Source organism: Rattus norvegicus, chromosome 13, assembly GCF_036323735.1.
Source record: "Rattus norvegicus strain BN/NHsdMcwi chromosome 13, GRCr8, whole genome shotgun sequence".
Taxonomy (NCBI): domain Eukaryota; kingdom Metazoa; phylum Chordata; class Mammalia; order Rodentia; family Muridae; genus Rattus; species Rattus norvegicus.
In genome coordinates, this window is record NC_086031.1 from 32,399,059 (window position 1) to 32,422,783 (window position 23,725).

Genomic DNA, 23,725 nt, shown 5'->3' on the forward strand with positions numbered 1-23,725 from the left:
CCTAGAGGATGCCAAGCAAAACCCAACTGGCACTCCACCTGGCCAAGCAGGAGCCACAAACAGCCTTACCTTCTGCATGACCTTGCACAAGAGACTGGGCTTGTGCCCAGCACATGGCACTTGCCTGGTCCCATGTGGGACTCGATAGAAGGATTCCCTGAGATGGGTCAGGGCTCAGAGGGCTTGAGCCTGTAAAGCTAGGAGGAAGCCAGCTGTGGTGGTGCGTGTTCCATCCAGCCATAGGCAAGGTGTCTTGTGTGTCCCCCACCTCCCACTCCCTGTGACTTCTCCAGAAGAAGCAATTGAGGTTGGAAAATTTTATTTGAAATTGAGATTTATTTTTTTCTCTGTGTGTGTGAGTGTGTGTGTGTGTGTGTGTGTGTGTGTGTGTGTGTATTCATGTTCGAAGGTGAATGTGAATATAGCTGTGCATACACCTGCATACATTTTTGTGGAGGCCAGAGGTCAACAGTAGAAGCTGTACACTTGGGCTTTTCAGAGATAGGGTCTCTTGCTGGCCTGAGACTTGCCAGTTTAGGCCAGCCAGCCGGCCATCGAGCCTCAGGGATCTGCCTGTCTCTGCCTCCCCAGCTCTGGGATTACAAGCGCATACCACCACGCCTGGTGCTGTGTGTGGTTTCTGGGAACTAAACTCAGGTTCTTATGTGTTTGAGGCAGACACTTTAGCCACTGAGCCATTTTCCCAGTCCCAAGGGGTTTCTTTTCTTTCACTGCTTCAACAAGGTAGACTGGGCCTATAATGGGATGCATGCTTTTGTTTTTAGAACCCACATTCATGGGGCCATCACTACCTGCCACTCAATGGTAACCAACATGCTTTTCATCTCCAAAGCTGTCCTGTGATTCTTCACAATCTCCATCAACCAACCTACTTTCTCTCACTCTAGATTGTTCTGAACTTTCTAGATCTGTATCAGTAGAATTACACAGCAAGTCTCCTCGTCCTCATTGTGCACTGCTCGGATAGAGATCAGGGGCTTTAGTATTTTCTTAAACATGTTTTTAGATTGTTATTGCATCTGTCTATCTGCTTGTCTGTCTGTCCATCTGCCTGTGTGTGTGTGTGTGTGTGTGTGTGTGTGTCTCTTAGGTTTTCTATTGCTGTGATGAAACACCATGGCTAAAACAACTCGGGAAGAAAAGGGTTTTTTTTTTTTTTCAGCTTATACGTTCAGGTAACATTTCAACACTGAAGGAAATCAGGACAGAAACTCAAACAGGGAGGGAACCTGGATGCAGCAGCTGATGCAGAGGCCACGGACGGGTGCTGCTTACTGATTTGTTCTCCCTAGCTTGCTCAATCTGCTTTCTTATAGAACCCAGGACCACCAGCCCAGGAGTGGCCCCAGCCACAGTGGACTAGACTTCCCCATCAATCACCATTTAAAGAAGAAAGACTTACAGGCTTGCCTACAGCCCCACATCATGGAGGCATTTTCTCAGTCGAAGTTCCGTCCTCTCAGATGATTTTAGCTTGTGTCGAGTTGACATAAAGCCACCTGGCACAGTGTATGTACACATATGTATACACATGTGGATGTGCTCGATACACACATATATGTATAGAGGTCAGAAGACAACTTGCTAGAGTCTGTTCTTTCCTTCTACCTTCTGGACCTGGGGCTAGAACTCACACTGTCAGAGTTGACAGCAAGTTCCTTAACACACTGAGCCATCTCACCAGCCTAACCTAGGGCTGTTTGCACTCCAGCCAAGTGTCTACCCCTGAGCCACACTTTGGCCATAGGTAAACCCCTTAGCTTAGTTTCTTCCACTGCTCTGAGAGCTCATGTCTTAGCAAGCTCTAGCAGGTTGTGTCATCCTCACCGTGTCAAACCCCTGGGGCTGGCAGGCGCTCAGTCAGTCACAGATATCGCCTGGGCAAAGAGTATGGAGATGGAGCCTGGCCCGGATCCAGCTCTGTGTGGTCACCTTTGGCTTCCGCTCAGGTCTCCTGGCCTTCTGCTCTGTCTCCTTTCCACACTCTCTTCTAGAAAATCAGAGTCCTGCTCCCTGAGACTTCCTGGTCCTGGGGAGGGAAGGGACAGGCACCTGCACTTTCTCATCTGGACTGTGAGAAGCTAAGGTGGAGACAGAGTTCATGTTTGGTCCTCAGTACCTAACGTGTCACACCACAACAATGGGTCTTACGTCTTGCACAGATTTGTACTGCATTCTGTGTGTGCATGTGTGTGCATGTTCATGCATGTGCGTGCATGCATGTGTATGTGTGTGCATGCATCTTTGCCAGTAGATGCCAGAGGACACCTCAAGTGCTATTCCTTCTCAGGTGGTGTCCATCTTGTTGTTTTTTTTAATCTTTAAAAAAATTATTTTTAATTATCTGTATGTGGTATATGTACTTGAGCCTAGGTCTCTGTGGAGGTCAGAAGAGGGTGTTGGGTCTCCTGGCACTGGACTTTCAGGTGGTTTCGAGACACTCAACATACATGCTGGGAGCTATAATTCAGGTCCTCTGTAAGAGCACAGCATCTCGTCACCTCTGCCTTCTGAGAGCTGGGATTAAAGGGGTGTGCCATTAGGCCCGGCTCACACTTTTTGAGACAGGGTGTTTCTGGTGTGGGGAATTTACCAATCAGGTGAGGCTGTTTAGCAAATGGGCACTGGGAGTCCCATAGTGGACACTACCTTTTCTGTGGGTTCTGGGAACACAAACCCTCACGTTTGTATAAGTGCTTTACCATTGTGCCAGATTCCAGCTCTTGGCTTATATTCTTTAATCTTCTTTTACATCTGCCCCGAGGAGCTTATGCTAGTTAGAAAACCCTGCTTCAAATTTCCAGGGTCCCCAAGGTTCAGAGGATAGGATCTGTCCTTTTGTCTCCAGCTAGTGCCACAGACATCCCAGGCATCCCCAAGCCCATTCTGCTGTGTTTACTGTGTTTTCCATCTCCTGAGCCTCAGAGGTACTCATTTGCAGATATGCAGAACAGGAAGCTGGAACAGAAACACATGACCAACTCCCTGTTTCCTCTCCTCCTCCCTTGATTCCTCCTTATCCATTCACTCATCCCGTCATCGTGGGCCCCTAAACAACCCAGGTCAAGGCACTGTGCAATTAAGCAGGTCATATCCTGCACAGGCACTCATGGGGTTACAGTGTCCTGGAGGAACCAGTTTGCATGGTGGTCTCAGGTCTCAGGGAGTCCTCTGTCAAGAGCAGTATGGGTAAATGACAGGAGGATACCCTTTATGACACAATATATTAGCTATGCAAAGACCACTGGTTATCTAGGAGTTGTCACACCAGCAGGGTCTGCCTCAGTGAGGCAAAGTCATTCCAGATAGGACAGAGGAGAAGGCTATGAAGGCAGAGATGGCAAGAGGACCCAGGCAGAGGCAAAGGCAAGCAGGCATACTGTGAATCCTACAGGGTACCAGGCTGATGGGGACAGGCTGGGTCACAGAGGACAGCAAGGATCCCTGGGGAACTTCTACTGGGGCGTGGAAATCTTCACTTCCACTCCTTGTCCTATAGGGATGGTCCTGGCTGTCCTGCCCATCCAGACAATGGGATGCTCCTGACATTGGTAAGTCCATGAATGAGGCACAAAGACAGGAGCTGGCTGGCTGGGCCTGGCTGGCACCACCTGCCTGCTCCCTGCTCCGATACCCTGCCTGTCAGGGTCAAATGATGAAATCGGATCTCAATACGAAGAGTGGGACAACGTGCCTCTCTGCTACAAACCTCCAGATGCAGGCATCAGCCCTGACACCTGGCTCACCTCCTCTGGCACCCTGCCCCTGAGCCAGGGCCAAAGTATCTGGGCCGGGCTGGGCTGGGCCGCATGAAGGACGGTAAGGTTTCCTGGTACCGGTGCCCAGAGACCTTAAAGGAGACAGACACATCACCATCTCGCCATCCTGAGCAGGCTGGGCCAGGCTCTGCCAATAATCAGCAGGGGGTCTGGGGAGATGGCTCAACTGTTAAAGTGCATGTTATACAACAGCAAGGACTCTGGTGGAGATATTCAACACCCAAACAAATGCAATGCCAGCCAGGCATGGTGGCCCACATGTAATCCCAGAATTTATGATGCAGAGACAGTAATCCTGGAGCAAGCTGGCTACATAGGCTAGCTGACTCCATAGCTAACTCCACATTCTCCATGTTCAAGTGAGAGAGTCTGCCTCAATACAGAAGGTGAGGGTGGTCAAGGAAGACCCCAAATCTACCTCTAACTTCCACATATAAACACACACATATGCATACACATATAGGCATGTGTATACATGGGCAAACACTTATCTTTTCACATACATGTGAACGCACATATAACCCCACATAGCCATGTGCAAAAAACCAAAAGAGAGAATTTGATGGTCCGCCCTAACCCTCCCCATCCAGTCAGCACTCCCAGCAGCTTCTGTCCTAAGTGCTCAGCTTCGTAGAACTTTCTGGGGGCCTGGAGGGCAGGAGACCAGCCTGCTCTATGCAGTCCATGAGTTAGCAAAGTCACACAGGCCCTTCTTAGTTTCCTGGGTCTCTGGCTAAAACAAGAACATTTTTTTCTTTTTCTTTTGGAGCTGGGGACCGAACCCAGGACCTTGCGCTTGCTAGGCAAGCACTCTACCACTGAGCCAAATCCCCAACCCCAGGAACATATTTTTATTTTATAAATGTGGAGAAATAAGAACAAGTAAAAGAAGAAAACAGAAAGAACCAGCTCCAACGCCAGAGATTGGCACTGTTAAATGAACAGCACCATTTATCCATCCTGGATTTCCGCACATGCTGCTGTACTCAAGTACTACTGGGATTCACTCAGCCCTTGTGTGTGTGCATATGCATGTATGTGCACATAGAGTGTGTGTGTGTGTGTGTGTGTGTGTGTGTGTGTGTGTGCACCAGAGCTGCATGTGGAAGTCAAAGGACAACTTTTAGGAGTCGGATCTCTCCTTCTACCATGCGGGTCATGGGGATCAGACTCCAGTCATCAGACATGATGGCGAACACCTTTACCTGCTAAGCCATCTGCACAGGCACCTTTTTCTCTACTATGTTATCACTAATGTCTTCACTCGTTGCTAAAGATGTTTGAAAGTACTTCAAGGAGGCAAGGATGCAGCTCAGTTGGTAGACTGTTGAATACATGGGGACCTCGGTTTGATTTCCATCACTACAAAACAGATACCCAAAATGGTGGGGCGCTGGAGGATATGGTGTAGTGGTAGGGTGTAGTGGGAATTTCTACTTTCTTTGGGAAGTCAGTTATGTCCCATGATGGTTTGCTGGGGCACACGGGTGAAAGGACAGGTGATGAAGGACTATAATATGACCCACAGACAGTGGGAGCCTGAGCATTGGTTTGCTTTGCTCCGCCTGGCGATTCTTCACTAACAACACCCATGTACTGGTTCGCCTTACACAGTGTTGTTGAGCTCCTCTTGTAACACTGACACCAAGAAACTCACCAAAGAACTGCTTCTGAGGTCCCTGCAGCTTCTCGCCTTTTCTGTGGCCTTGGGCTGATTGGCGAGTCTTGGGGTTTCTTTAGGATTGAACGAGAGCCGCTGGTTCACGCCTGGTGTCTGCCTGCTGAGAGGACTGGACTGTAGCTGCGGATTCTGTTTTCCGACTGTGGATGCCATGTGACCAGCTGCCCCATGCTTCCCCACCATGATGGACTGTGAGTCAAAACAAACCTTTCATTAAGTTTCTTCTCATCAGGTATTTTGTCACAGCAACAAGAAAAGCAACTAATGTTTTAGTGTTTCATTATGAACCATTTAAAATATACCCATCTTCGTTAGGATTTCATGCTGCAATGAAACCACCATGACCAAAAAGGAAGTTGGGGAGGAGAGGGTTTATTTAGCTTACACTTCCATATCATTGTTTGCTGTAGGAACTCAGGGCAGGAACCTGGAGGCTTGAGCTGAGGCAGAGGCCATGCTTGCTTGCTTACTTTCTTGCTCCTGTGACTTGCCCAGCCTTCTTTTTTCTAGAACCCAGAGCCACCTGCCTAGGGATATCACCACCCACAATGAACTGGGCCCTCCTTTGCTATTCACTAATTAAGAAAATGCCTCGCCTGCCTACAGCTCAAGTTCATGGAGGCATTTCCTTAATTGAGGTTCCCTCTTCAGATGACTTCAGCTTGTGTCAAGTTCACAATGCTCAAGGTGGGGGAGCCATATGAGGTCCATGTCCTGCCACCATCTGCTGATGAGTTTCTTTTCCCACCAGCACTTTTGGGTGCCTTCTGTAATGTTTTAGTTATTTCTGTGGAGACTGGAGAGATGGCTAGGGCACCCAGGTCAGGCAGCTCACAACCTCCTTAACTCCAGCTCCCAGGATCCAACCATCTTTTGGTCCCATGTGGTCTACACACACACACACACACACACACCATATACACACATACACCCACACACACACATGCACACACACAGAGTCTCAGTCATAGACATACTACACACACACACACGTACATACATATACACACACCCCATGTGTACATACATATACACACGCCCCACATGCACACACACCCCACATGTACACACATATACATGGATACTAGTCACAGACAGATACTGCACACACACATACACACACCCCACATGCACACACTCACTCCACATGCACACACACCCCATATGCACACATACATACATAGGTACTTAGTCACAGACAGACATTCCACACACATACATGTCATATACACACACACATGCATACTCTGTACCAAACAGATACTGCACACACACACACACACACACACACACACACACACACAAATCTCAGTCACAGACACACTACACACACACCCCAAATGCACACACATAGATACTCAGTAACAGACAAATACTGCACACACACATACACTTATCCCACATGCACACACACACACACACACACACACACCACCTGCACACAAACATACATATATACTCAGTTACAGATACTGCATACACACACACACACACAGTCTCAGTCACAGACACACTACACACATACACACTCACAGACACACATATGCACACACACATACACAAATACATACCTAAAAAATGAAAAAAATTTTAATGTAAAGTCAATTATGTTGTTTTCCCATCAGCGTCATTTTAAAATTTTTATTCACTTGGTGTCTTATCTGTGTTTATTATTTAGTGTTTCTCAAGCCATTGGAGGACTGAGGATGTGACTTGGTTAGTAGAAGGCTCACTTAGTATAAATGAAGCCCGAGGTTCCCTCCCAGTACTACATACACAACACATGCTGTCACATGCCTGTAATCCCAGAACTCAGAGGTGCTTGTGATTAGTCACAGGCCACAGAGCAAGTACAAGAGCTCAGGGGCTACCAGAGACTCCATCTCAGAAAGCAAATAGTGCTGAAAACAAGATGTCCCATGTCCCATGTCTCTTTAGACTAGGAACTGTCCCCGCTGGGGTCATTTTACAAATTAGTAGAGATGGAACAGAGAACATGTACCCTCATGGGGAGCCTCTTGACTGTCAAGTGGGGGATATTCTTTCCCTTGCAATTCCCAGAAGGCTGTGTAGGCTTCATAGATGACCGACACTGTCTTATTCGGGTCCCTAGGGACCTGGGCTGACAATTAGTCAGGAAATCTGGTCAAGGAGAAATCTCTGCCCTGGCTACCATCATCAAATCCTGGTCCGAGCGGCCAGGAGACCTTCATGTACCTACACAGTCTGGGGAGCACTCAGCCTTTCCATGCAGGCTTCTTTGCAGCAGGAAGGACCAAGGCTGGAGTGACTGTGCTTCCTCTCAGCTCTGGAGGCTGCAGTCTAACCCCGAGATGTTGGCAGGCTGGTTCCTTCTGGACGTTCTAAGGGAGTCTATTTTATCCTTCTATCCTATGTTCTGGAGGCCCCAGAGTATGTCCTGGTTTGGATTACATCACTGTAACCTCTATGTCTATTATTTTAAGGTTGTTTCTTCTGAGTCTGGTCTCAAAGGTCTCTCTGTCCCTGACTTATCGGTGGTCATTCTGTAAGGGATGAGGATTTTCTAGATATATTTGGCGCCTCCCTTTGGCTATCAGAATATCTCCAGTACCTCAGTAGCTACGTCATCTAACTCCCTCTGGGTATGAGGAAATGGAGGATGACTGGCTGGCGGCAGGTACGTGTGCAGGCCACCAGACCCTGCGAGGGTGCTACACGAGCTCCTTCTGCAGGTTGGTTCCTTTCTGTGTGGCTCACGCCAATCTTTTAGTGACTTCCCACTTGTGCAAGCTTTCTATTAGCAGCTATCAGACCCCTGCTGATGGAAATCTGGGCTAGTTCTAATTTTCTCCTCAAAGGAATTGTGCTGCAATGGCAGAGACGAGCAACATTGAGAAAGTATTCCCAGCCAGAGGTTATCTTGGCATGCAAGTGTCAGGTCAAAGGGCCTTTGAATTGTGTGTTAAATTGCTACCCTGAAAGGCTAAATCAGTGACAGTCCCCTGCATGTTATGAGCCGAGTTGATGCTCTACAGCAGAGGTGTATTTTGGTCAACTCAGGGCCATAACATAATCTCTTTCCCTTGTGTGTCTGTGATGTTTGCTGTTTAGTGACTCACCATACAGGGCTTCTTTCTGTCTCTACCTAAAGCTAATCTTTCACTGAATTAATTTTTTAAATTGATTCTCTCTATTTTAGGATTTGTCTGGTGTGTGTGTGTGTGTGTGTGTGTGTGTGTGTGTGAATGTATGTGTCTATGTGTGTGTACACACACATCCATGTTGAGGTCAGCAGTCACCTGTGTATGTATGTGTCCATGTGTACACACACATCCATGTTGAGGACAGTAGTCACTTATGTATGTATGTGTCCATGTGTGCACATACACACATCCATGCTGAGGTCAGCAGTCACCTGTGAATGTGTGTCTATGTGTACACACACATCCATGTTGAGGACAGTAGTCACCTATGTATGTATGTGTCCATGTGTGCACATACACACATCCATGTTGAGGTCAGCAGTCACCTGTGTATGTACGTGTCCATGTGTGCACACACATTCACGTTAAGGTCAATTATGGCTATCATTCCTCAGAGTACTGTCCACCTTATTCATTTCTGAGATAGGGCCTCTCACTGGCCCAGAAGTCACCAAGAAGACTTTTCTGGTTTACCAGCAAGCCCCAGAGATCCATCTGTCTTGTTCCCCCAGCACTGGGGTTAGCATGTGCTATACCTGGCTTTTTAGCATGGATTCTGGGGTCCTACCTCATAACTGCATTGGCTCTGTTTGTCCTCACAACTTTCTGATGACATATGTGTCTTTTATCTTTACTTGTTGGTAGAGTTTGTATCATTTCCACAGAGGATCCCTGTATGTGATTCAGACAAGGTAAACAAAACGAGAGACAGGCAGTGAAAAGGAAGTTGCTGCCCCTCACATTTCTAACTTTGCTTTTCTGTGAGAACTCAGGATAACATCTCCAGTAAGTGCACAGGACAATATGTGTGGCCATCTGCTTCCAGAGAGCCCCTAAAATATGCGTGTTTATGTGGGCGTAGGTGAACACATGTGGGGGTATATGTGCACTTGTCTGTACATGCATGTGGAAGCCAGATGACAACCTCAAGTGTCAAGGTTCTCTTATGTCTTGGAACTTGCCAATTCAGTAAGCTAGCTGGTCACAGAACCCCAGGGACTTACCTGTCTTTGTCCCCACAGTGCTGAGATTACAAGCATGAACAAGCACATCCTGCTTTGAGGTAGGTTCTGGGGAGGAACGTGGGGTCTCATGCTTGCTCTGCAATCACTTTATGAGTGAGCCTTCTCCCCGGCCCCCAGATAATGCCTCATTCTAAAAAGGGGATCTATGTGTCTCTACTTTGCCATCTAGGAAATGGGCATGAGTTGCCAGTCCTCTCATGAGCTTTGAGAGAATCAAGATTATTTTGTACTGTGTATGTGGAGTACTTACAACAGGAATGTCATGTAGTGAGCATGTGGTCACATTATTCTTATGTTGTGCAGGCACAGACAGACAAAGGCCACTGGCTGCTTTCAGTAAACATGTTTAAGTCCAAATGGGGCCTAACTAGTGCCTCTAAGAACAGGCCACACTTAAGACAAGATCTGACCCTGGGCCATTCATGACTTGGTGACCTTGGTCCCTGTCCCTTTCACTCTCCAAGTTTTCTCCTACAGCAAATGGTTCTCTCTGCTTTGGGGATTGGTCACAAATGGGCCAGGCTTCTGTCAAGCTTACAACACAGCCAAGGATGGCCTTGTACTTCTGATCTTCCCACCCCTACCCCCGAGGGGGTGGAACTGAAACTGGGGATTGAATACAGGCTCGCAGGTATGCTAGGCAAGCAGGCTACCAAGTGAGGGCATTTCCAACCAAACAGAATGTTCTGGAAAGTGATCTGACCCTTTTATCTTACTTTAGCAGTGAATTTGGAATCTCACTTTTTATGAAAGAGCCATTCCCACCCGGCCATGGCTTCCTTAAGGCCTGGACTCACCTGAACTAACAAAGCATGGACTTCAGGTATGTAAATGTCTACAGGTATACACCGCACTGGTATAGCAGCTCCCTTCCGGGCTGCAGACTGGTGCCCTCCCTCCAGTAGAGGTGAACATCCATCTGACTCAGGCCCTCAGCCAACATGGTGGCTGGAGCTGGTGACTCAGCAGAGAGATAGCTGGACAGTTCCCGGGGCACTCACAGGAAGACAGCTGCAGCTGGGAAAGGGTGGGCCACACCCTCTCCAGGAGAGGACCAGGTGGTCACCTCCACCCAGGTGCCATCACTTTTACCTGAGTTTGTCCCTTCCTGCCAGACCTGAGATTCTAGAAGCCCTCAGTCATCTGAGGCTCTGGGTCATTCAGAATGATGCTCCTTATTAATGGTGTACATTGGGTTGGAGAGGCTGTCTGTAAAGTGCTTCTTTGTAAGCCTGAGGACCTGAGTTAAATCCCCAGGACACACATAGTGGAAGGAGAGAGCTGTCTTCTGAAAGCTGTCCTCTGACATCCACACATGAGCTGAGGCATGTGTCCTCCACACCTTAAGTAAATAGATGAAATGTATACATAGCCGGGTGCAGTGCTGTGTACTTAGGAAACAGAGACAGGAGGATCGTTGGAGCTTGGCTGGCCATTTTGGAAAGTTTCGTGAAGGCTAGTGAGAAGCCCTGTCTTGGGAAAGAGAGATGGCTCAGTGGCTAAGAGCACTGACTGCTCTTCCAGAAGTCCTGAGTTCAATTGCTAGCAACCACATGGTTCACAACCATCTGTAATGTGATTTGATGCCCTCTTCTGGTGTGCAAGTGTACCTGCAGATAGGGCACTCACATACATAAAATAAATAAATCTTTAAAAAAAAAAAAGAAACCCCGTCTCAAACAAAACATGGATGATACCTGTGGAAAGACACTCAAGACTGCCCCGACCTACATATGCACATACATACATGAGTATGTATACATCTATACATACCTGTGCTTATAGTACATATATGCACATACATGCACATATGAAGTTAATCAGGTGGGGGTTAGTGAGATGGTTCAGCAGGTAAAAATGCTTGTGGCCAAGCCTGACAACCCAAGTTCAATCCCTGGAGCCCAGGGTAAAAGGAGAATCCTGACTCCTGAAGTTTGTCCTCTGACTGCCACATCATGTACACACACACACACACACACACACACACACACACACACACACACAGTTGCCTTAGGGAACTGTGTAGCTCAGGTCAGCCTTGTGAAAGGCAAAGACAATCCTAGCTGCACAGGAAGTGTTGGCCAAGGGGAAGAAGAAGTGATCACAGGCCAGGAGTGATGAGGACCAGACTCTCAGCCCGCTCTTCATAGGCCAAAGTCCTGAGCCAGTAGCATAATCATTATGGTTTCCACTGGGGTCTTGATTCTTGACTTCCATGCAACTGTCGGGGTCCAAGCCCAGGATCTGCAGAATACTGTGGTGCTGAGACCAGAGTTCTGGGTGTCTGGAGCCAGGCTGGGCTTCCGGCTCAACTCTAGGCTTTCACCACAGCCCTTGCCTACATCTCCTTCACACACTCATGCCTGGGCATCTTCCTACCTCCCATCAGCCAAGCATGCTCCTGACTCTTACTGCTTTCAGGATCTCAAGCTCTGTATCAAAGAGATAGAACTCACACTGTATATGTGGTCATGGGTGACCAAGAGGGACCAAGAGCTGTTGGATGGGCAAAATCTTCATCAGATTTACAAAATGACCAAGAGCTGTTGGACTTCCTCAGGACAAAGCCTCCATCAGATTTACCCCAAGCTGTGGGAGAGGGTGGGATAGGAGGGGTGAGCTTCTCTAAGGGCAGTCACAGGACCGGGCATATCCCTCCCCACACTAGAGTAAGTCTCAGAGAATTCAGATCAAGACCACATGTGTTGTTCCTGTTTGTATATGGATGGGTACACATACACATGAGTCCAGAGGGCAGCCTCTGGTATGTTTCCTCAGGAGCTGTGTGCTCTACTGTTTTATTCATTTGTTTTATCTCCTATTTGGTGAGTGGGTGGTTTTGTTTTTCATGGGCTGTGGGTATCCAACTCACATACTCATGCTTGTAAGGCAGGCGCTTCTCCAAATGAGTCGTTGCTGCATCCCTTCAAGACAGGTTTTTAAAAAGATTTATTATATATAAGTACACTGTAGCTGTCTTCTGGCACATCAGAAGAAGGCATCAGATCCTGTTACATATGGTTGTGAGCCACCATGTGGTTGCTGGGAATTGAATTCAGGACCTCTGGAAGAGCAGTCAGTGCTCTTAACCGCTGAGCCATCTCTCCAACCCAAGGCAGTTTGAAATGATAATGAATGTCTGTCCATTCATATCTCTCTCTCTCTCTCTCTCTCTCTCTCTCTTGTATGTGTGAGTGTGTGTGTGTGTGTGTGTGTGTGTGTGTGTCTGTGTGTGTGTGTAGGTCACATAGAGGTCAAAGGGTAATATCTGGTGAGGTCAGTCTCAACATTCCACCATTGTTGAGCCAAGCAAGCTGGCCTGCGAGCTTCCGGGACTTCTCATGATTCTGCCTCTCATCTTGCTGAAAGAGTGCTGGGTTTGCAGATTTGTCTGCCACATCCAACACTGTGTGGTTCCAAGGAACTGAGCTCAGTCCTTGCACACTTCTCACATGCTCTTCATCTACTGAGCTGCCCCCTCAGCCTTCAAGACAGTTTTAATGGCTCTGGCTTGGGTATCCTTCAGAACTGCAGAGACAGTGAACCTAAACTTCAGCTCTCCCCTCCATCACTGTCCACACCTCTCTCCTGACACCCTTGCTATACAAGCAACATTGGTCAGCAGTCCACAGCAGTGTAAGCGAGCAAGCTCTGAACTTCCATTTAGACACATTAAGTGACAGCCACTGCTATTACCTAGGCCTCACTCTGCCTAGGATGTCGCACCCGGGGTTATAAGACCTACATATGCCAGCCACATTTAAATGTTATTCCAAGGCATTGGCCAGTTACATGCTTTTCGTTTCTATAGTCCAGGTTGACCTGAATATGTAGCCAAGGATGACCTTTAACTTCTGATTCTCCTATCTCAACCTCCCAAGTGCTGGGACTGTAGGTGTATACCATCATGTCCACTTTATGTAGCACCGAGAATGGAACCCAGGACCCCATGCATGCAGGGCAAGCGCTCTACCAACTGAGCCACATCACACTTCATTATTATTTGTATTCAGCATTCATTTACTGCTCTCGCCCACACCCAAGTAGTAGAGCAAATAGAACAGCTTAAATTATGCTTCTGGTAGCTTATATTTGTAGAACGATCCATTTCTTAAGTTACACATTAATTCAAACTTTCATTAAGTAGCTCAATGCCTTGGGCAACAGATTACTTATAAATAGTATAATATTTAGTGGCTCCTTAGTTTTGCAGTCAGACATTATTAATGGCCCATGACTTTGAGCCAAGATGAAGTTTGAACATAAGCTCACAACATAAGCATTGGGTGATAGGCAAAGCAAGATACTGTCAAAATTATGAGCTAACACCACCATTATTTTGGGGGACAGTAAGGTCAAAACCAAAGAAAAACCAGACCGAAATTTCTTTTCATTAAAGGAAGGAGAAGAGAAGAAGAAGAAGAAGAAGAAGAAGAAGAAGAAGAAGAAGAAGAAGAAGAAGAAGAAGAAGAAGAGGAGGAGGAGGAGGAGGAGGAGGAGGAGGAGGAGGAGGAGGAGCAGCAGCAGCAGCAGCAGCAGCAGCAGCAGCAGCAGCAACAACAACAACAGCAATAACAACAGCAAGTCTCAGGCACAGCATCTTTTCAGGACATTTTTTCCCAGGTGGCATTGGGTGCTATGGACAACTTACTAAGTCTTTCACCAGGCAAAGAAAGCAGAAACCTCCCCAACTAGGGAAGGTGGTGCACACCTGTTGTCCAAGTACTCCAGAGATGGAGGGAGGACCAGGAGTCTAAGGTTATCCTGGCTGAATAGTGAGTTTGAGGCCAGCCTGAGCTATAAGAGATCCTGTCTTTAAAAAAGAAAAACAGAAGGCGAAGGAGGTGACTCAGCTGATGAAGTGCATGCCTCACAAGTCTGAGGACAGGGAGGGCAATCACAGCATCAAAGACGTATGTTAGCCCAATCACCTGAAGAATACACAGGCTGGAGAGATGGTCCAACGGTTAGTGTGCTACAGTGTGGATGCTCATGAATTTGTATGAAGTGCTTCTGTTCAGAGATTAGCCTTGCTTATTCCCCACTGGTCTTCTGGGGGTGTGGGAATGAGTTTGCAAGAGTCCAGGGCTGTGTCCAATCAGGTGAAGACACAGGAGAAAGAGACCTGGGGCGGTGGAAATGACTCAGTTGGTAAAGTGCTTGCTGGGCAAGCACAAGGACCTGAGCTGGGGTGCTCAACACCCATGTAAAAGTCACCAGCAGCAGAATAAGCTGCAATCCAAGCACCGAGGAGGCAGATACAGAAGGGTTGCTGGGGCTCGCTGGCTTTGCTTGTCTCACCAAATTGTCAAGCTCCAGATTCAGTGAGAGACCTTGTCTGAAACAATGAAGCAGAGGGCCAATGAGATGGGAGATGGCTCAGCTGATGAAGGCACTTGTCCCCAAGCCTGATGACCTGACTCCATCTCCAGAACCCATGTTGGAAGGAGAGAGCCAACTTCTCAAAGTTGTCTTCTGAGCACACACACAGCATAGCATGCATGTATGCACAAATGTGTGTGCGTGGATGTGAACACAAACACACATGCGGTGCAATATAAACCTAAAAATTCTAAGTGTTAAAAAAACACAGCAAAGTGGAGTATTGAGAAGACACTTGACACCAACCTCTGGCTTCCACACCACACACATGCAGACACATGTGCACACACACACACGTGCACACACAGAGAAACCTGAACCACTTCAGACTACTCCTCTGTTGCCCTAGGATGCACAGTAAGCACGCTTTCCGATAGGGCCTCTTCTCACAGACCTTGAATACTGCTGGGCTATGCCCAAGCAATGATCAAGCAAGAAAGAGGTGGTGGCACTGCTGGCAGTAGTGATGCACACCTTTAATCCCACCCATAGAAGCTGGCCAGTCCCGCAGTCCTGCCTGTCCCCCTCTTGAGTGATTCCCACTGTGCTCTGGGTGCTCACTCATGGTGTCTGACGTGTGCCCACCGTTCCTGGCTACTCTCCCCTGATTAGGTGTCTGTTCAATCTCATGGGATAGTGAGTACTTCCCAGAACCACAGGTGCAAGGCAGAAACGGGTCTTCTGAGTTTGTATCAATTCAGGGTCTTATTCATTCATGACTGTTGGGGATGAGGTGGGGCGTGAAATGGGAGCAAAAGCTGTGGGGTTTGGACAATAGAGACGCACCCAGAGAGAAGGGCATCTGGGTGTGCGGAAAGAGGAAGAGACCAGGGCTGAAACAGCAAGATGAGCCTTCCTCCACCTCTTCCATCATCACCACCACCACTACCACCACCACCACCACCCATGCATGTGCATGCCTGTGCATAGTGTATGTAGAGTGTTGTGTGTGTATGGATTCATATGCCCATGATGAGCATGTGTATGTCAAAGGTCAACAGCAGGTGTCTTCCTCAGTCACTCTCCACCTTAGTTTTTGAGACCAGGTCTCTCACTGAACCTAGAGCTCACTGATCGGCTAGGCTGCCAGCCAGTGAGCTCCCAGGATTCTCCAATCTCTGCCTCTTCCCCAGAGTGGGATTACAGACACACATCTCCTCTTCTACTTTCTTGTTTGTTTTTAATATGGATGTTGGGGACAGAATCCAGGTTCCCATGCTTGTATAGCAAGAACTTTATCCATGAAGCCATCTCCCTCAGCTCAGTCTTGCTTCTCATCTGTAAAACTGAACTGAAGAGCTCGGCATAGTGCAGTACACCCATATCCCCTGCTTTCGGGAGAAAGAGGCTAGATCATCCATCAGGATGTCAGCATAATCCAGGACACAGAGTGAGACCTTGCTTCAACACACACACACACACACAGAGAGAGAGAGAGAGAGAGAGAGAGAGAGAGAGAGAGAGAGAGAGGTGGGGGGGAGAGACAGACAGACACACTCATACATACACAGAAGCATACACACACAGACACACATACACACACAAACATAAACACAGACATACACATACAGACACACACACAGGCTCACTTGCAGACACAGACATACACACAGACACACACACATGCACACACACAAGCATACACATACAGACACACAGAGACATACACACACACACAGAGACAGACACACAGACACATGCATACACAGAAGCATACACACACAGACATACACAGACACATACACATACATGCACACAGACACACACATACATATACACAAGCATGCATACACAGACACACACGTACAGACACACACACAGACTCACTCACAGAGACAGACATATACACAGATACACACACATGCATACACACAAGCATACACAGACACACAGATTCACAGAGGTAAACATACACACAAACACACACACAGAGACAGATACACACAGAGACAGATACACACACATATGTATACACACAAGCATACACACAGACACGCGCAAACACACACACTCGCATGTGCATACATACACAATCAACATAATACAGTATCAAGACTATTGTCACAGGCTGTTAGCAAGACAAAATGACATAATATATATGAAGATATTCAGCCTAGGCTGGAGAGATGGCTCAGAGGGTAAAGTGCTTGCTAGATAAGTGTGAGGGCCTGAGTTGAGTCCTCAGAACCTATGTAAAAGTAGATTCAGAAGGACATACCTGTAATCCCAGAACTCCTACCAGTGTGACAGGAGACACAGGCAGGGCAATCTCCAGAGGCTCCTGGACCAGCTAGCCTGATGATGCAGTGGAGAACAAGAGACCTTGCCTCAAACAAGATGCAAAGAGAGGACCAACACCTGAGTTTGGTCTCTGAACTCTACAGCATGCCATGGCACTGCCACCCACTCCCAACACACACATACAGACACACACAGACATACAGAAACACACACATATACAGACACACACACAGACACATACAGACAGGCACACACAGGCACACCAGACACACAAAGAGACACACACAGGCACACACACACACATACACATGCACATGCACGCACACACATGTACACACACACATGCACACCAAATTTTCCTTGGAAGAAACTATTCAGTATTCAGCCACCCCAGGACACCACCAGCACTCCACAAATGCTTCTTTTCTTCTATATCGTGTGTGTATGTGTGTGTGTGTGTGTGTGTGTATGTAAGTGTGTGTGTAAATGTGTGGTATGTGAATGTGCATGTATGTGGTATATGTATGTATGGTGTGTATGTATATGTGTATTTTTATGCATGTGGTATGTGTATATGTATGGTGTGTATGATAATGTGAATGTGAGAGTGTGTGTGTGTGTGTGTGTGTGTGTGTGTGTGCTTGTTGTGTGGTCTCAATCTTGCCTTGGTGTGCATGTGGAGGTCAGAGGACAACTTGTGGGAACCAATCCATCTGGGACCTTGGAATTGAACTGAGGTCTTAGGCATGACAACAAGTGCCATTACCTTCAGAGCCCTCTTGCTGGCCATCATTTCCCTAGGGTACGGGGTGGGGGGTGGGGGTGAGAATGTTAGGTGGATGCCCTGCAAAGGCTGGGAGATAACTTGTCTCCCAAGGCCATTATGCTCTCACAGCTCGTTTAAGTGCTGGAAACTGCTCAGCTCAGGAATGGAATGTTCCAGTAAGCCCATTTGATTTTCAAATCACTTCCCTCTGAGCTGTAGTCTCCCTCAGAGCAAAGCCCTGGCCAGGGTTTCTTCATATCCATGGGCTAAGCTGGCTGGCTGTTACTGAAATGGGGGGAGGGCACTCTACCCTCATCCTGGCCCAGAGAGAGGGGGAGGGAGGGGGAGAGAGAGAGAGAGAGAGAGAGAGACAGAGACAGAGACAGAGACAGAGAGAAGTGGACACTGGGAGCGTGTGGATTCTCACTTCTACTTCTTACTCTAGTTGTCTCCCTCACACTTTCCATATTTGGGGAGGAGGAAACTTGGGAATTCCCCCTCATTCCTGAATTGTTCGCCTGGAACTTCCCTTCAGGACAAGGCCAACAGGGGGCCCCAGGACAGCCAGGTACAAGCCACTTCTCAACCCTTTTGAGCTCAAGGGAAAGCTCCCTCTGCCACCTGTGGACCAACAGGGACCACAGAGCAGTCCTGCTACATCTGAGCTCAGAGGGCAGGTGTAGGCATCAGGAAATAAGATGCGCATGTGTTTATGCTAAGCCTCTCTTCCCTCAAACTTATTCGTGAGCAGTTGACTCCACCTGGCTTGAGGTCCCTGGTCAAACTCTTCTTTTTTGACAAGATTCCACATAGCCCAGGCTGACCTTGAGCTTGCTATGTAGTTGGTGGTGACCTTGAACTCCTCCTGCCTCCACCTGCTGTGTACTAGGATTGTAGGCCTGCATCATCACGCTTGGTTAAGCAGTGCTGGGATTGAACCCAAGGCCTCACACATGCTAGGCAGCACCCTACCAACCGATCTCCATACTCAGACCACACGTGAGGGTTTTTGTTTCACTCCGATATTTTTTTTAAAAAATGTAGTATTTTATTAATTATTTGAGGGCTTCATACATGCGTACTGTGTATTTTGATCAGATTCACCCTCCTTCTGCTAACTCCTCCCAGATCCACCCCCTCACTCCTTCCCAACTTTGAGTCGTAACTTCTTGTTGTTCTTCTTCTTGTTCTTGCTTTTCTTCTTCTTCTTCTTCTTCTTCTTCTTCTTCTTCTTCTTCTTCTTCTTCTTCTTCTTCTTCTTCTTCTTCCTCCTCCTCCTCCTCCTCCTCCTCCTCCTCCTGCTCCTGCTCCTCCTCTTCCTCCTCTTCCTCCTCCTCCTTCCTCCTCTTCCTCCTCTTCCTTCTTCTCCTTCTCTTCCTCTTTCTTCTTCCTCCTTCTCCTCCTCCTCCTCCTCCTCCTCTCTCTCTTCTTCCTCTTCTCTATTACTTCCAGTCAAATTTGTGGTACCCATGGAGCCATCCATTAGAGCATGGTCAGCATTCCAGGGGCCATACCTTCAAAGCAAAATGGCTCTATCTTCTCAAAGCCATCAACTGTCAACAGCTCCTCAGCTAAGGACTGAGGCTCATGAGTCCCTCCTCCGGCCATGTTGGAATGTTGACTGGCTTGGTCTTAGGTAGGTCTTGCACAGGCAGCCACAGCTGCTCAGAGTTCTGAAGTGCAGTGGTCCTGTCATGTCCAGAAGACACCACTTCTGGGGTTGGGGATTTGGCTCAGTGGTAGAGCGCTCGCCTAGGAAGCGCAAGGCCCTGGGTTCGGTCCCCAGCTCCGAAAAAAAGAAATAAAAAAAAAAAAAAAAGACACCACTTCACCCTGTTCCTCCCAGAACTCTGGCTCTATTTAATAATCTTCCTGTCTCTTCTTCAGTGATGCTCCCTGAGACTTGGGGGTAGAGCTGTGATGGAGAAGTCCCATTTGTGGCAGAGCACTCTGCTAACACTTTCTCTCTGCACTTTGACCAGTGTGGGTGCCTGTGTGCATCATCTACTGTACAAGGAAGTTTCTCTGTTGAGTCTGAGAGCTGTACTCTCCTGAGGCGAGAGAGTTCACAGGGCTCACTGCTGAGTCGTCTCTTGGGTTTAAGTCAACTGTGTGGTTTTTGAGTGTGATATTGTCATTGCTAACAATTTCGCTTTGAAATGACAAAGGATTGGAGACACCAGCTATTATTACTTTGTTGTAAAATCACAGGTCTGAGGATTATTAGGACATGGAGAAGTGGCCATGGTTCTGCTGGCTCTAAGCGTCAACTTTAGGAGAGGAGCAAAAGGATCCAGGCAATCAAGCTGACCACAGTGGCTCACAGAGTTCTTGGAGCAAGGCAAGCTCCTCTCAACCTAGGAGATGATGTAATAGGGAAGTGTTTCAAGTGAAGGCCAAAAGAACCAAGGACTGAAACGGGAGAGTGGCTGCCAACATATAGCCAGTGATTCCTCTTCCCTTACAGGCTCACTGAGACTTCGCTCCTAGCCCTTCTTTATGGTGTGGATTTAAGTCTCCATCAGCTGAGGATCTCTTTCTCCCTTTGTCTTCTCCCTAGAGAGTGCTTGCTTGAACACCTACTCGACATCAAGACTCTCTGGGAGCCTTCCAGAATGATCCCCAGCCAGCCCCTGTAATGGGAATACGAACTTTCAGAAGTATCCACAGCTGCTCATGAACCAGGGGTTCTGGAAGACACTGTATGAGGCTCCGGTGCTCTGTAGTTCCTGGTGGCAATGGGGAACTTGTCCCAAAGGTCACTAAATTGGTTTCTGTAACAAGGTACCTGACAAAGGCAACTTAAAAGATAAAAAGTTTATTCTGGTTCTTGGTGCAAGGATGCAGTCCATCGTGGAGAGGGAGTGGCTGGTCACACTGCAGCCACAGTCAGGAAGCAGAAGGAAGTGAGTGCTTGGTTCACTTCCTCTTGTACAGTTGATCAGATGCATCAGTCCGCCTGACGTCCGCCTGACAGTACCACTGATGTGCAGAGTGTGTTCTCCTTCCTGTGACCCTGTCCGGAAACTCTCTGTGGAACAACCACAAGTTTATCTGCATGGTGGTTTAGTTTAGTTGGCACAACCTAGAATTCCCCTAGGAAGAACGTGTCAGCGAGAGATTGTATAGATCCGGCTGGCCTGTGGGAGTGTCTGTGGGGTGTCTCTTGATTTTCTTGATTGATATGGAGAGGTCCAGCTAAGGCTTTCTCCACTAAGTTGGCTCTTTTGGGAATACTTTGTCACAGTGGCAGAAATGATACCAGGGCAGTGTCCTAGGCAATTCTCAATCCACTCTATAGAGTTGACAATCAATGTTAGCCATCACAGCCACCTAGGAGAAGTATGTCCGCAGATGCTTTGGCACACAGGATCAAGTCAGATGACCCATGTGCTGACCTGGGCAAGCTGGGGGTAGGGAGAGTCCAGTCCTTAAAGGGTGCCGCGTGTCTCTATAGCAACAGCCGCTTTGAGTAGCTCACTCTGTGTGCGAGGGCTGTCTGGCTAGCTGAAGTCAGAAGAAGGCCAGCGAATGAGGAGCTTCTGAGGGTATCGATATGGAGCAAGCTGGCTCTGGGACTGCCCACAGTACCCCAGTGAGGAAGCACTGAGAAATCTCCCTCGGGGTGGGGGACCCCAGGAGAGAGAGGGTGCTTACCCCTCTGAGCCTACCTCTGCAAAAGATGCGTTCTTTGGGAGAGTTGACTACTGAATGGTTACTGCTGACATCCATAACTGGTCCACATGCTCAGGATACGTGACTGCTCAGCCCTAAGCCCATCTATAGCTGCATCACGTTCTCCAGGGTTCAGGGACATTGTGGAAGAGGAGGAGGAAAGACTGTAAGAGGTGGAGAAGGGGTGAAATGCTGGGGAATGTGGTCTTATGAATGTGACACAGGCTTTGTGCCCTTGAACTCACGTGAACTCTGATTACCTGCACAAGAATTACCAAGATCAGGCCTGTCTAGTTTTGTACAGACTTGACATAATCTGGAGTCATCGGAGCTGAGGGAGCCTAAGTTGAGAATATGCCTCCAAAGATGGCAGTGTAGGAAGCCTCGATAACTGATGGGGGAGGGCCCAGCTCATTCTTGGGCCAACCCTGAACTGGTGGTTCTGGGTTCTATAAAAAAGCAGACTGAGCAAACATTGGAGAGCAAATCAGTGGGCAGCACCCCTCCATGACTTTTGCATCAGTTCCTGCCCTGATGTGTGAGCAAAATAAATCCTTTCCTCTCCAAATTGCTTTTGGTCATGGTGCTTCCTCACAGCACTAACAACCTGAAGACAGGGCCCATCACCATAAAACAGAAGAAGGCTTGTAAGGCCTCACCCCTTTCTGAGGAACCACAGGCAGTTAGCAGTTACTACAGGACAGACATTGTCTGTAAATACCCCTCACTCGTGCTTCTGTAAGTAATCCTAATTAAACTCGCTGGTTCACTCTCAAAATGGCATGAAACAAGAAGACTAGGTGGGAAGAAGAGGCCAGCAGGCGTGGGAGGGGACAAGAGAACGTGATCAAAATTCAGTCCGAATTTGTATGAGAACATCATAATGCAATCTATTCCTGTGTATAATTCATAGGAAACTTAGAAATATTATTGGATAGAGCACCAGAGAGATGGCTCAGCCAGTAAAAGTGAACGGAGAGAACCTGCTTCACAAGGTTGTCCTCTGATCTGTACACGGGTATACACCCACGTACTATACACCACACACACACACACACACACACACACACACACACACACACACACACACACCGATGCACACAATAATAATAATAATGACGACATTAAAATCTTAGTGACAGATCTGAAGGCTGAGGGCTACAGATTTGCACCACCCAGCCCTAAGCTGGCTCCCTAGTGAGTCCATCATCCCGCCCCCAGGCCTCATTAATATGACACTTGCATCCTCTGTTTCCAGGTGGCGAACACATGGAAGTCATCTGCCCCGCACGGTGCCCTACTTTTCCCAGTGATGATTTTCTGACACCACAGAGAAGAGCAGGAAACATCTACTTTCAAGGTCTCACTTTGTGATCAACCCTGTCCCTAGGCCAGACAGGACAAACCCGGATGGCCTCTGTGCCCACCAATGCCACCTCCTAGAGTAACAAAGGGGAGAGTATCCAACTGTGCATCGGACTCCTGCAGAAAGCCAAGTGCTTTTCTTCCAAGAGAGCAGTCAGCTCAGCCTGGGAGACTCATCTCTCCAAACTGAATGCTCCTTGCACCCTACCTCATTTCTGGCCATATACTACCCTCTGCTGGCAAGACAGAGTCTACATGTAAGAGGACTAAAGGAGAGCCGTGGGAACTTCCACAGCTGCTTCATCTGTTAAGACAACACACATGGCGGTGTGATGGCTGATGCAGATTTCTCATGCACCTCTCTATGAGTGGGTGATGTGTGTGCATCTGTGTTTGCATGTTTGCTTGTGTGTGGGTGTACGTGTGTTTGCAGGTTCTAGTCAGCCTGTGTCAGCAGCAAGCAGAGGTTGAGGTTGGATATTTTCTTTGATCGTTCTTCACTTTACATATGAGGCAAGGTCCTTCACAATCCCAGAGTTTGCCAGTTCATCTAACTCACCAGCTTGCTTGGGGGTTCTCATCTCTGTCTTTCGAGCTGTGAGATT

The 23,725-nt window shown here is 47.9% G+C and overlaps 1 long non-coding RNA gene across 1 annotated transcript; it reads left to right on the forward strand.

Moving 5' to 3' along the window:
* Nucleotides 1-3,520: 3,520 nt before the first annotated feature.
* LOC120096197 (uncharacterized) lies at nt 3,521-10,677 on the forward strand. Its single transcript, XR_005492357.2, has 3 exons — nt 3,521-3,572; nt 5,541-5,672; nt 10,413-10,677. It is a non-coding gene; the product is annotated as an uncharacterized LOC120096197 (long non-coding RNA).
* The last annotated feature ends 13,048 nt before the right edge of the window (nt 10,678-23,725 follow it).